Below are 13,438 nucleotides of genomic sequence, written 5' to 3'. Positions count from 1 at the left end.
GAAGAACTTCAGTATTGCTTGTGAGACATGTGCAACACAGGCACAGGATCATCCAAGCATAGTGTGCCTGCATCAAAGGGGGCATTGTGCTCTATGATAAAAACAGACTTGCAATAGTACAAAGGAAACGTGAGCTGTGCAAATACAGAGACATCTCTTTCCCAAATGTTCTAAAGGACTTTTTGTGCCTGACCTATGGTAGAGCCTTCTGAGCTTGTATTGGACTGATCAGCCACAGTGGAACATATTGTATACCCTGACCCCAACATTGTGATGTCATTGGTCCTCTTTGGAAATGAAGGAGAAACAAGAACATGCGTAGTTCCCTCGTTAGAATGTAAATTCATTAAAGGCAAGGACTGACTGACTGACTCTGTCTCTTGTTTGTATCCCCAGTACTTAGCAGAGTGACTAGCATGGTTAAGGGTTTAATAAATATTTTATCTAATCTTATAATCTAATCTACAGAAAATCAGGAAGGGGAGATATAATTTTCCCTCTGGTGGGTTGTTAAGGAAACAAGTGAGACTCAAGATAAAGTAAGTACAGGATATGGACAAGTAGTGTGGTACAGAGGAAAGACCTCGATTTGGATTCAGAAGACCTAGCTTAAAATCCTGTCTCCATCACTTCCTTCCTATGCAATATCTATGAGCCTCAGTTTCCTCATCTGTAAGATGAGGGGGTTGGACTAGATGGTATTAAATCTATGATCCTATGATTGACAGAGAGGAGAGGAAGAGGGGAGAGAACTCTAGGTAGGGAAACAGCTTGAGTAAAGATATGATGTGTGTGTGTGTGTGTATGTATGTATATTTGGTAGAGGCATAGGATGGAAACCCATCTAATGGGAAAAAGTATGATATAGTGGGAGATAATAGAATGTATAAAGCAGCTTCAGTCACTGGAGAACTTTGCATGCCAGACTGATGAGTATGACTGGTCTTGGACCTTTCCAGCTCTCAATCCTATGATTCCTTGACAAAAATCAGTAGGCAACAGGAGAGTATATTAAGTTGCAACACTAATGGAAATAAACACTTAAGCAGTCTCTTAGAAAGATTAATATGGCAGCAATGTGTAATGCAGATTTGGAATTGGGGCTAAGGAAAGGACCAAAGGCAATAATCAATCCAAAGCCTTTTTACAGTAGCCTAGGCAAGCTGAGATAGGGGTGGGAATTAGAGGTCTAGAAATGTAGATTGGGAACCAATAGCATATGGGTGAGAGTAGAAGTGAATGAATAAGTCTTCTGAAGGAATGAACGTAGCAGAAGAAAGCAAAGGCATAAGCATCATATTGGATAGCCACACAGAGGTAATAGGAGAAAAATAGACCAGTAGAAGAAATAAAGACCAGTCCGAGAAATAAGAACCTATAAAACATCTTTCAAGAATTACTTTTTTTCTTCTTCCCAAGATTTTTATTTATATTAGAACCCCATCCTCTGGCTCTGGAGTTTCAAATATGCCATGCACAGATAAAGGGATTCCCTAAATGGTCCCTATGGTATCACATCTCCCTCCCACCAAGCTTCTTAATGAAGTTAGCTGCCCATCCCAAGCTCTCTTGAAAATGATCAGAATCATTTTGTAAACCTTCACTTGCCAGCACCATTCCTGTTATCCTTTCTTCTCAACACACCAGGTTCATTAGCTGGGTTTCATGAATCATAATAAACTGCACATCTTGGCTCAGTAGATGAGACCAGGAGTGGCAGGAAAGCAAAATAAGATTTTCTTTTTAAAATTCTAATCTAAATCTATTTGGTGTGGATCCAAAGTACAGGCTTTTCTTCACTTATTGATGAATAAAGTTTGAACCTTACCCTCAAAAGCAGCAACTAGCAAATCTCCTCAATATCTTGGTCAAGAATACAGTGCAACCCATAATAGCGGGAGGGAGAAGGAGCAATCCATGCTTCACCTCAGTTGGGATGGTTTCCTTAAACACTGGACCTTAATCAAAGTGGGGAACAGGAAGGCAGCTTTCAGAAAGGAGCATAAGTTATGGAGGGGGAGGACTCCTCTACTGCTTCCTAAAGAGCACCAGGAGAGGATTTATCTGTTTCCTGAACCAGATCTGGGAATCCAACCTCTTCCCTCCCCTTCAAACCACTCCCCCCTCAAAAAAAACTATCCACTGGTTAATAGTTTAAAAAAGAACCCCCCCCCCCCAAAAAAAAAAACAGGAAAAAAACTAAGAAGTCCCAGATTACTTGCCAGGCTGGCACTGAGGAGCAGCTTCAACAATTTTGAGCCTAGAATTAGTCTGTTACAGAGTCATCAAAAGCATGCCTCTCTTTTTAAATAACAAAAAAATAGAAACAGTAAACAAAAATAAAAAACCAGTCCTGATCAGTTTTCTAAAAATACATCATTACTCAAAAATAACTAGCATTTAAACCGAGTTGGGAGAGAAACTGGGGGCCTCAATAGGCCATGTCTCACACTAGAGTGTGGGGGTGGGTACAGGGCATTTGTCATTACTGCAAAAATAAATTTTAATTTCCCTTTAGTTTGATTTAACATTGTTTTCAGTATGATACCCACGCCAGCTTTGCTGAGGGGGCTCTGGAGGGATGTCCATAGCAGCACACACCCTGCTGCTCGTCTTTGGTTCCAGAAGCTCCAGGGCAGCCAGTATCTCCTCATCAAATACATTCTTTAGGCCTTTCTGTATGAGCACCGAACACTCCATGTATCTGACAGCCTTCAGGTCTGGAGCCAACTTTTCAGCAGTCTCAGCAGCGATGGGCTTCTGTTTGTTCTTGGCAAGTTTCTCAATAGTAGAAGGGTCATCTCTGAGATTAGTTTGGGTCCCAATAAGCAAGAAAGGAGTCCTTGGACAGTGGTGAGTAATCTCTGGTACCCACTTTTCTTTCACATTTTCAAATGAGGATGGGGATACCACTGAAAAACAGACAAGAAACATATCTGTCTATGGGTAATTGAGAGGTTGTATTTGTCATAATCTTCCCATCCTGTAGTATCAAACAGTCCAAGAATATATGGCTCTTCACCAATCATAACCATGACTGCATAGTAGTCAAATACCAATGGTACATATTCTGATGGAAATTTGTTTCTTGTATATGAAATCAGAAGACATGTCTTCCCAATGGCACCACCACCACAGTAACACACTTATTATGTCTGCGTTGCTGAATGTAATCTCAGCTTTCAGAGGAAGAAATCCAAGTATTTCAGTATTTCAAATCAATGTAATCTCAGCTTCTCTGCTCTCTTTCAAGAATTTCAAGAAGTAGGAAAATCGATCGGCAATGTCAGACTTAGCAGAATTTAGAGACTATTATAAACCTCATGTGAAGTATTTAATTAAAAAGTAAGCATTGCATTAATAAAACACTGAAGGACACTGCTCTAAGAACTGGAGGTACAAAGACAAAAACAGACCCACACCCCCAAGGTGCTCACATTCTAATGGAGGAGACATGTGTATGGAATGAAATGGGGCTATGATTCTCCTTCAGGTCAGTTAATGTAATCACAAAATATAGTCACACGTGAAGATTTCAATGTATATACAAGATGGTTTAAGCCTGGTAAACCTCTTTGATTGGGTCAAGAAAGAAAGCTGATTGGCCAACCAAACAAGTTGACCACATTTTGGGGGATATTTCCATAGTTGTGCAGTGCAGCAGTGGGAGTCAGGTCCTCTTTACCCTTTCCTGTTCCTCCCTTGCCCCATCTTCTTTCCTCTCCACTCCTCACATTTTTTAAAATTCAATTTTATTTTCAGTTTCAAATTCCTTCCTTTACCCTCCCCTCACCCACTGAGAAGGTAAAAAAAAATTATACATATGTATAGTTATTAAAAACAGATTGTCACATTAACCATGTCCAAAAGAAAGAAAGAAGAATATGTTTCAATCTCCACTCTGATTCAATCACTTTTCTATTTTGAGATGGAGAACATCAATCTTTTGGAATTGTGTTTGGTCATCAAGTTGATCACAGTTACTTAGTCTTTTTAAATTGATTATCTTTACAATATTGCTACTATTCTGGTTTTACTCACTTCACTTTGCATCAATTCATGCAAATCTTCCCAGATTTTTATGAAACTAATCCCTATATTATTTATAAAACAATAGTATTCCATTGCATTCATATGCCATAACTTACATAGTCATTCCTCAATTGGTGGGCATCCGCTCAGTTTCCAATTCTTTGCCACCACCAAAAGAGCTGCTTTCAATATTTTTGTCTACATAGGTCCATTTCCTCTTTCTTTGATCTCTTTGGGGTAAAGATCTAGTAGCGTAGCTTTTTTGAGCAACTTTCATAGCTTTTTTGAGCAGCGTTCCAAATTGTTTTCTAGACTGGTTGAACTAGTTCACAGGTCTATCAACAGTGCATTAGTGTACCTGTTTTCTCACATCCCCTCCGGCATTTGTTATTTTCCTTTTCTGTCATCTTAGCCAATCTAATGAATGTGAAGTGGTTCCTCAGAGTTGTTTTGATTTTTGCTTTCTAATTATTAGTGATTTAAAACATTTTTTATATGGCTATTAATAGCTTGGATTTCTCCCTCTGAAAATTGCCTATTCATCTCCTTTGACTATTTATCCATTAGCGAATGATTCTTATTCTTCTAAACTCGATTCAATTCCCTATATATTTGAAAAATGAGACTTTTATCAGAGAAACTTACAGCAAAGATATTTCCTAGTTTTCTTCTAATTTTAGCTGCATTTGGTTTTACTTATACAAAACCTTTTTAATTTTATGTAATCAAAGTTATCCATTTTTGCCTCCTGTGAACTTCTCTGTCTTGTTTGATCATGTAATCTTCCCCCACAGATCTGACAGGTAATTTCTTCCATGTACCACTGAATTTGTTTATGATGTCATTCTCTAAATCATGTACTCATTTTGAGTTTTTATCAGTATATGGTGTCAGATGTTGGTCCATAGATAGTTTAAGCCAGACTTCTTTCCAGTTTTCCTGACAGTTTTTGTTGAATAGTGAGTTCTTGTCCCGGTAGCTAGGATCTTTGGATTTATCAAACACCAGGTTAGTGTGCTCATTTGCTTTCATATATTATGTTCCTAATTTATTCCATTGATCAACCATTTCATTTCTTATGCAGTACCAAATTGTTTAGACAATTACAGTTTAGAAGTATAGTTTGAGATCTGCAACTGCTGGACTCCTTTCTTTCCTATTTTTTTCCATTGATCTCCTTGATATTCTTGACCTTTTGTTCTCCAGATGAATTTTTTTAAATTACTTTTTCTAGCTCAATAAAGCAATTCTTGGGTAATTTGGTTTAGCACCAAATAAGTAAATTAGTATAGGTAGCATAGTCACTTTTGTGATATTTGCTCATTCTATCTCTGAGCAATTAATATTTGTCAAATTTTATAAATTCATCTTTGTGTGAAAAGTACTTTGTAATTGTGTTCATACAGCTCCAATGTATGGCTTGGCAAGTAGATTGACCCCCGAGTATTTTATTTTGTTCATAATGATTTTAAATGTAACTTGCCTATCTCTTCCTGGTGAGTTATGTTGGTAATATACAGAAATGCTGGTGATTTGTGTGTATTTATTTTATATCCTGAAACTGTTGAAATGGCTAATTGTTTTGATTCAATTTTTCAATTGACTCATTAGGGTTTTCTAAGTAAACCATCATGTCATCTGCAGAAAGTGATACTTTTGTTTCCTCTTTATCTGTGCTTTTTCCTTATATTTTGCATGATTGTTCATATATAACCTATATCAAATTGCTTACCATCAAAGGGAGGAAGGATATGAGGAAGTGAGGGAGGGAGAAAAATTGGAACTCAAAAATTTTTAAAAATGAATGTTAAAAATTGTTTTTATATGTAATTATGAAAAATAAAATATTATTTTTATCTATGCTTATACCTTCAATTTCTTTTTCTTGTCCTATTGCTAGCTAGCTAGCTTTTCTAGTTCAATTTTGAATTAGAGTGGTGATAATGGATATCCTTATTGGATCTTATTGGAAGGGCTTCTAATCTTATTCTCATTGGGAAAATGCTTGCCCTTGGTTTTAGAGAGATACTACTAATGAAAGCTCCATGCCTTCTAGTGATTTTTTAAACAGAAATGGGTTTTATATTTTGTCAAAATCTTTCTCTGCATCTATTGAAATAATCATATGATGCATTCCTGGTGTAAATCCAGCTTAGTCATAGTGTATTATCTTTGTGACATATTGCAATAGTCTCCTTGCTTTTGCATCAATATTTATTTGGAAATTGGTCTACAGTTTTCCTTCTCTTGTTTTGGTTCTCTATGCTTTAGGTATCAAAACCATATATGTGTCTGAGAAGAAATTTGGTAGAATCCTCTCTTTACCTTTTTTTTTTCCAAATGGTTTACATAGTATTGGAATTTTTCTTTAAATTTTTGGCAGGATTCAGTTGTAAAAGCATCAAGTCCTGGAATTTCTTTTTCCTTTGGCAGTTTTATTTATGGTTCATTCAATTTCTTTCTCCACAATAGGATTGTTTGGGGATTCTATTTCCTGTTCTGTTAATCTGGGCAGTTAATATTTTTATAAATATTAATCCATTTTATTTAGGTCATCAGTTTTGTTGGTATATAGTGGGTGAAATAGATCCTAGAGACTTAACCAGAGTGCAAATTGGGGGAGTAGCTCCAAATGGGTTGTTACATATATAAATAATTATACATAAGATATATGCAGAATAGACAATGTAACCATAGAGAAAACCCTGGCAACTGGAGGAGTCTGGAAAGATCTCCTGCAGAATGATGCATTTAAATGGAGACGCGAAGGAAACCCAGGGATTCTAAAAAAGTTGAAGGAGAGAGAACAAGGTATGGAGACAAGAGATGGAGGGTCACATGTGAGGAATGGATTAGGCCAGAATAGCCAAACTATGGAGTAGATAAAGGGAAATAATGTTTAAGAAGACTGCAAAGATAGGAAGAGCCAGGGTGTTTAAAAAAAAAACAAAACTTTGAATGCCAAACAGAAAGGTTTATATTTGATGCTGGAGGTAATATTGAGCTTCTAGAGTTTATTGAGTAGAAAGGGAAAAGTCTGTGACATGATCAAATTTATGCTTCAGAAAAACCCCTTTGGCAGCTCCATGGAGAACAGATTGGAATGAAGAGACACTTGAGGCAGAAAGATTAATTAGAAGCCTATTGTTATAGTTAAGGTGACAGGTGATAAGAACCTGAACTAGGGCAATAGCATTGTAACCAGAGTTGGGGGATGGGTGGGGTGGAATAGATTACAGAAATGGTGTAGAGGTAGAATTAATGTGACTTGACCACTGACTGGCTGTAGGTTGTCTTCTATCTTGGGAACTTGGGGGCGAGGAGGTGATGCCCACAATGGTAGCATGGAAGTTTAGAAGAGAAGCAGATTTAGAGGAAAGAATAATGAGTTCTGTTTTGGTCTTGTTCTGTTTGAGATACCTACATACATCCAGGTGACCATGTCTAATAAACTGTTGGTAATGCACAAATGGAGCTCAGGAAGAGTATAGGCTGGATATTTAGATCAGTGAAATATCTGCATAGAATTCGTAATTAGGTCATTGAATCCATGGGAACTGATGAGGTCATCAAGTAAGAGAGTGTTGAGAGAAAAGAAAAGAGGGCCCAACACCCCACATTAGTGGGAGGGGAGGGAAGGAACAAGCATTTATTAAACACCTCCCATGTTCCAGGCACTGTGCTTAGCACTTTACAAATATCTCATTTGACCTTCACGACAACAGGATGAGGTAGATTCTCTTACAAGTCTCATTTTACAGCTAAAAAGATGAGGCAGAGGTGAAGCGATTTGCCCAGGGTCATATAGCTAGTAAATGTCTGAGGCCAGATTTGAACTTAGGTCTCCCTGACTCTAGGTCTAGCACTGTATTCACTGTGCCACCTAGTTACCTTAAGTGGGCATGATATAGATGAAGAGTTAGCAAAGGAGACACAGAAGAAATAGAGGAACAGGCAGGAAGAAAACATCATAAAACTCCAGAGAGAAGAAAGTGTCCAGGAGGGGAAGGTGATCAATAGCATCAAAAGCTGCATAGATATCGGCAAGGGTGCGCCCTGAAATGAGCAGTTAGATCCTGGATGACTTGGGTGGTGGGGCAAGAAGCCAAAGAGAAGAGCATTTCAAGGAAAGTGAAAAAGGAAGAAGTAGAAGCACTGGGTGTAAATTAATTTTTCAAGGAATCTAGCAGAGGAAAAGAAAGATAGCATAGTTGGCAAGGGTGATGACAGAGTGTGAATTTTTTTTAAAGATTGGGGATCTTTCAAAATAACTATAGACAACAGAGAAGAAACCAGTAGGTGTGAGGTGGGGGAGATGTGTGTGTCTGTGTGTGTGTGTGTGTGAGTGTGTGTGTGTGTGTGTGTGTGTGGGTGTGGGTGTGGGTGTGGGTGTGACACAAACAGAGACAGACACAGAGAGAGAAAAGGAAAAAGAGAATAAGGGAGAAAGAGAGAGGGAGGGAGGGAGGAAGAGAGAGAAGGGGGGGGGGGGAGAGAAGAAATAAGGAAGATACATTTTGCTAAAATGTATTGTAAGACCCTTTCCCCCAAGATGGAGCCAAAGGTGAAGAAGGAAGCCATTGTCCCTCAAGGCAAAAGCCAAGTCCAAGGCCTTGAAGGCCAAGAAGGCATTGTTGAAGGGTGTCCATAGCCACAAAAAGAAGAAGATCTGAACATTCCCCACTTTCCAGTGACCCAAGACACTAAGACTTTGGAGGCAGCCCAAATACCCTTGGAGAAGTGCCCCTCGGAGAAACAAGCTTGATCACTGTGCCATCATTAAGTTTCCCTTGACCACTGAGTCTGCTATGAAGAAGACTGAGGACAACAACACCCTAGTCTTCATTGTGGATGTCAAGGTCAACAAGCATCAGAGCAAGCAGGTGGTAAAGAAGCTGTATGACATCGATGTGGCCAAGGTCAACAGACTGATCCAGCCTGATAGAGAGAAAAAGGCCTACATCCAGCTTACTCCAGACTATGATGCTTTAGATATTGCCAACAAAATTGTAATCATCTAAACTGTGTCCAGTTGTCCCACTGCACCTACAATAAAAAGTTTTCCCAGATTAAAAAAAAATGTATTGTAAACAACGTATAACAAAAAATTTTACAGAAACTGTCTCTGATAAAGGTCTCATTTCTCAAGTATCTAAAGGAACTGAGTCAAATTTATAAAAATAAAAGCCACTCTCTGAATCACAAAGAGATCATAAAAAAGGGAAAAGAACCTACATGTACGAAAATATTTATAACAGCTCTTTTGTGGTGGCCAAGAACTGGAAATTCAGGGGATGCCAATCAATTGGGGAATGGCTGAACAAGTCGTGATATATGAATGTAATAGAATACTATCGTGCTATAAGAAATGACTAACAGGAGGACTTCAGAAAAACCTGGAAAGATTTATATGAACTGATGCTGAGTAAAGGGAGCAGAACCAGGAATACATTGCACACAGTAACAGCTACATTGTTCGATGACTGTCTTTGATTAGACTTGGCTCTTCTCAGTGATGGAAGATTCTAAGACAACTCCAAAAGGCTCATGATGGAAAATGCTCTCTCCCCATCCAGAGAAAGAATTATAGATCTGAATGCAGGTCTAAGCATACTATTTGTTCATTCTCTCTGTTTTGTTTTATTTTGTTTCTTCTCTCTCATGGTTCATTCCATTGGTTATAATTCTTTGCAGCATGACTAATGTGAAAATATGTTTAATGTGAATGTATGTGTAGATCTTATATCAGATTGCTTGCCATTTTGGGGAGAGGGGAGGAGGAAAGGGAAGAAAATTTGGAACTCAAAAGCTTGTGGAACTGAAGGTTGTAAATTAAAAATAAATAAATTTAAAAAACAAAACAAAAAAAGGGAAAAGAACCTATATGTACAAAAATATTTATAGTAGCTCTTTTTGTGATTGCAAAGAATTGGAAATTGAGGGGATATCCATCCATTGGGGAATGGTTGAACAAGTTGTGGTATATGAATGTAATAGAATACTATTTATTGTTCCATAAGAAATGATGAGCAGGCAGAGTTCAGAAAAACCTGGAAAGACATGATGTCGAATGAAATAAGCAGAACTAGGAGAATATTATACAGAGTAACAACAACATTGTGCTGTGACTGACTTTGATAGTCTTAGCTCTTCTCAGCAATGTAAGGATCTAAGACAATTCCAAAAGATTCATGATGGAAAATGCTACCCACATCCAAAGAAAGAGTTATGGAGTCTGAACACAGATCAAAGGATACTATTTTCTCTCTTTTTTTTCTTTCTCATGGTTTTTCCCTTTTGTTCTGCTTCTTCTTTCACAACATGACTAATGTGGAAATATGTTTAATATGATTGTATTTAATATGTATTGTATTATAGCCTATATCAAATTGCTTGCCATTTTGGGGAGGGAAGAAGTGAGAGTAGGAGGAAATTTTAGAACTCAAAATGTCATAAAAGCGAATGTTGAAAACTTAAAAATTAATTTTGACAAAAAGAAATTAGCAAACATTACAAATCACAGCCTGATTTATTGTGTTGTTGATTTTCCAGAGTTAAAGCAATGGAGAAAATGCTGTAACACAGATTAAACTTTTTTTTTAAAGTCATACAAGTCATTCCCCAACTGATAAATGGTCAAAGGATATGAACAGGCAATTTTCAGAGGAAGAAATTAAAGATATCTGTAATCATATGAAAAAATGCTCTAAATCACTTATGAGATGCAAATCAAAACAACTCTGAGGTACCACATCACACCTATAGGATTGGCAAACATGATAGAACAGGAAAATGATAAATGTTGGAGAAGATGTGGGAGAGTTGGAACACTAATTCATTGTTGGTGGAGTTGTGAGCTCATTCCACCATTCTGGAGAGGGGTTTGGAACTATGCCCAAAGGGTTACAAAAATGTGCATATTCTTTGACCCAGCAATATCACTACTAGGACTATCCCCAAGAGATCATAAAAATGGGAAAGGGTCCCACATGTACAGAAATATTTATAGCAGCACTCTTTGTAGTTGCCAAAAACTGGAAATCAAGGGGATGCCCATCAATTGGGGAATGGCTGAATAAATTATGGTATATGAATGTAATGGACTACTATTGTGCTATAAGAAATGATGAACAGGAAGACTTCAGAATGGCCTGGAAGGACTTACATGATCTGATGCTGAGTGAAAGGACCAGAACCAGGAGAACTTCGTGCATAGCAACGACCACAGTGTGTGAGAATTTTTTCTGGTAGACTTGGAACTTCGTAATAACGCAAGAACTGAAAAAAAAAATTCCCAGTGGTTGTCTAAGGCAAAATGCCTTCCACACTCAGAGAAAGAACTATGGAATTCATTCGCAGAATGTAGCAGATCGTGTGTGTGTGTGTGTGTGTGTGTGTATCAGGTTTTGATTTGTTATATGATTTCTTCCACTTACTTTAGTTTGTCTACACAGCATGGCTATAGTGAAAACATATTCAATAGGAAGGTATATGTAGATCCTATATAGAATTGTATGCCATCTTGGGGAGGGAGGGGGGTGGTAGGGGGTAAGTGAGGAGGGTAAAAATCTAAGTTTTATGGTAGTGATTGTAGAACATTAAAATAAACAAATAAATAAATAAAAGAAAAATAGAAAGATGATAGTACAGATCTGAAATGCTGTATGTAGTTTCAGATGAGACCATTGTATTATTAAGTTCATTTGAAGGTTCTACTTTGTTACGAGACCTCTCATGAAGTAGGAATAAATAATCTTTAAATATACATAATATAAAAACAAAACACATCAATAAAACTGTGACAAAAAAAGAAAATATTTTATATTTTTTTGAAATGACAATTTAAAAAAAAAAACCCAAAGGGTTAAAGAAAGTAGCTGATTGCTGAGTAATTTTTTTCCATTTTTAAAAAATGTTTATTTATTTTTAGTTTTCAACATTTGTTTCCACAAAATTTTAAGTTCCAAATTTTCTCCCCATCTCTTCTCTCCCCCACCCCATAACACCTTGCATTCTGATTACCCCTTCTCTCAATATGCCCTCCCTTCCCTTATCCCCATCTTCTCTCTTTTCTTGTAGGGCAAGATAGATTTCTATACCCCATTACCTGTACTTCTTATTTGCCAGTTGTATGCAAAAATATTTCTCAACATTCGTTCCTAATACTTTGAATTCCAACTTCTCTCCCTTCCAGATTAAACTTTTAAATGTGCCAACATACTATTTTTTTTTTCAGAGAGCCTATTGTTAAACATTTACCAGCATACCGCTACACAATATCCTAACTCCTGCCCCATGCAAGTTAGGCTACCTTTTTTTAAAAAAGATATTGAGATCATCTTAGAAACTGGATTGGCTCAGGGGACTAAAGGTTCAGGCTGTCGGGACATAACTTTCTGGTCTCCTGAATATCAAAACAATCATAAAAAGTTCTAGTTGCTCTCTGACGTTTGGCTGGTGTGGAGATATGCTCAGCCAAATCTACTAGGAACATCCTCAGTGCCTGTCCTTGTTAAGTATCCATCTCCTGCTATGACTAAGTAAATCTGCTTTTCTCAACTGGGGACAATCTATGAGTGTCTCATTTTGTGCCAATACCTAAAGTACCCAGGAACCAGTCTGAGTCAGGGCAAACTGAACAGCTGTAACTGAAATCTACTTCCTTATAACTTGTACTCACTGCTTCTACTTCTGCCCTTGGGGCCAAGCAGAATATATGTAATAAATCTAATTCTCCACCCTTCACACACACACACACACACACACACACACACACACACACACACACACACATATCCTGGCAGGCTGCCTCAGTTTCAAAGGTTTGCCTTCCTTATACCTGGTGCATGATCTGCTTCCCTGTCTTCTCCTGCTCACTGGTTCCTGTGGATTTCCTGGTTTCTGACAACTCATGTCAATTCTGGTTTGGTTGGGGTTTTTTTGCCTTGCTCTCTGGTATCTGGCTTCATCATTCCTGACTTCCTGATGGTTTCACTATTTACTAGACTGTAAGCTCCTTTCCCTAGAGGAAGGATTATATCTTAATCATTTGTATGACCTAGTACAATGCCTTGAAGATAAGGGTGCTTAATAAAGCTATCAATCAAAAACATTTATTAAACACATTATATGCCAGGCACTATGCTAAGCACTAGGGATACAAAAAGAGGCAAAAAAAAAAAAAAAAGGCAAAAAACAGCCCTGGTCCTCAAGAAGCTTATAATCTAACGGGAGAAACAAACATGAAAACAAACATATACAAAGCAAGCTATATATAATATGATAAGTAGGAAATGATTTAAAAAGGGAAATCACTGTAATTAAGAGGTTAGGGAGGACTTCCTGTAGAATGTGGGACTTTAATTGGGACTTAGAGGAAGCCAGAGAGGTGAGTAGAGGAGGGAGA

At 37.6% G+C, this 13,438-nt stretch overlaps 1 pseudogene; it reads right to left on the bottom strand.

The window, feature by feature from the left end:
* Window positions 1-1,649: 1,649 nt before the first annotated feature.
* On the bottom strand, window positions 1,650-3,456 carry LOC140507769 (cell division control protein 42 homolog pseudogene; annotated as a pseudogene).
* Between the last annotated feature and the right edge of the window lie 9,982 nt (window positions 3,457-13,438).

The sequence above is a fragment of the Notamacropus eugenii genome, chromosome 5 (genome assembly GCF_028372415.1).
Source record: "Notamacropus eugenii isolate mMacEug1 chromosome 5, mMacEug1.pri_v2, whole genome shotgun sequence".
In the NCBI taxonomy this organism is placed as follows: domain Eukaryota; kingdom Metazoa; phylum Chordata; class Mammalia; order Diprotodontia; family Macropodidae; genus Notamacropus; species Notamacropus eugenii.
This window is presented reverse-complemented; position numbering and strand designations above follow the sequence as displayed.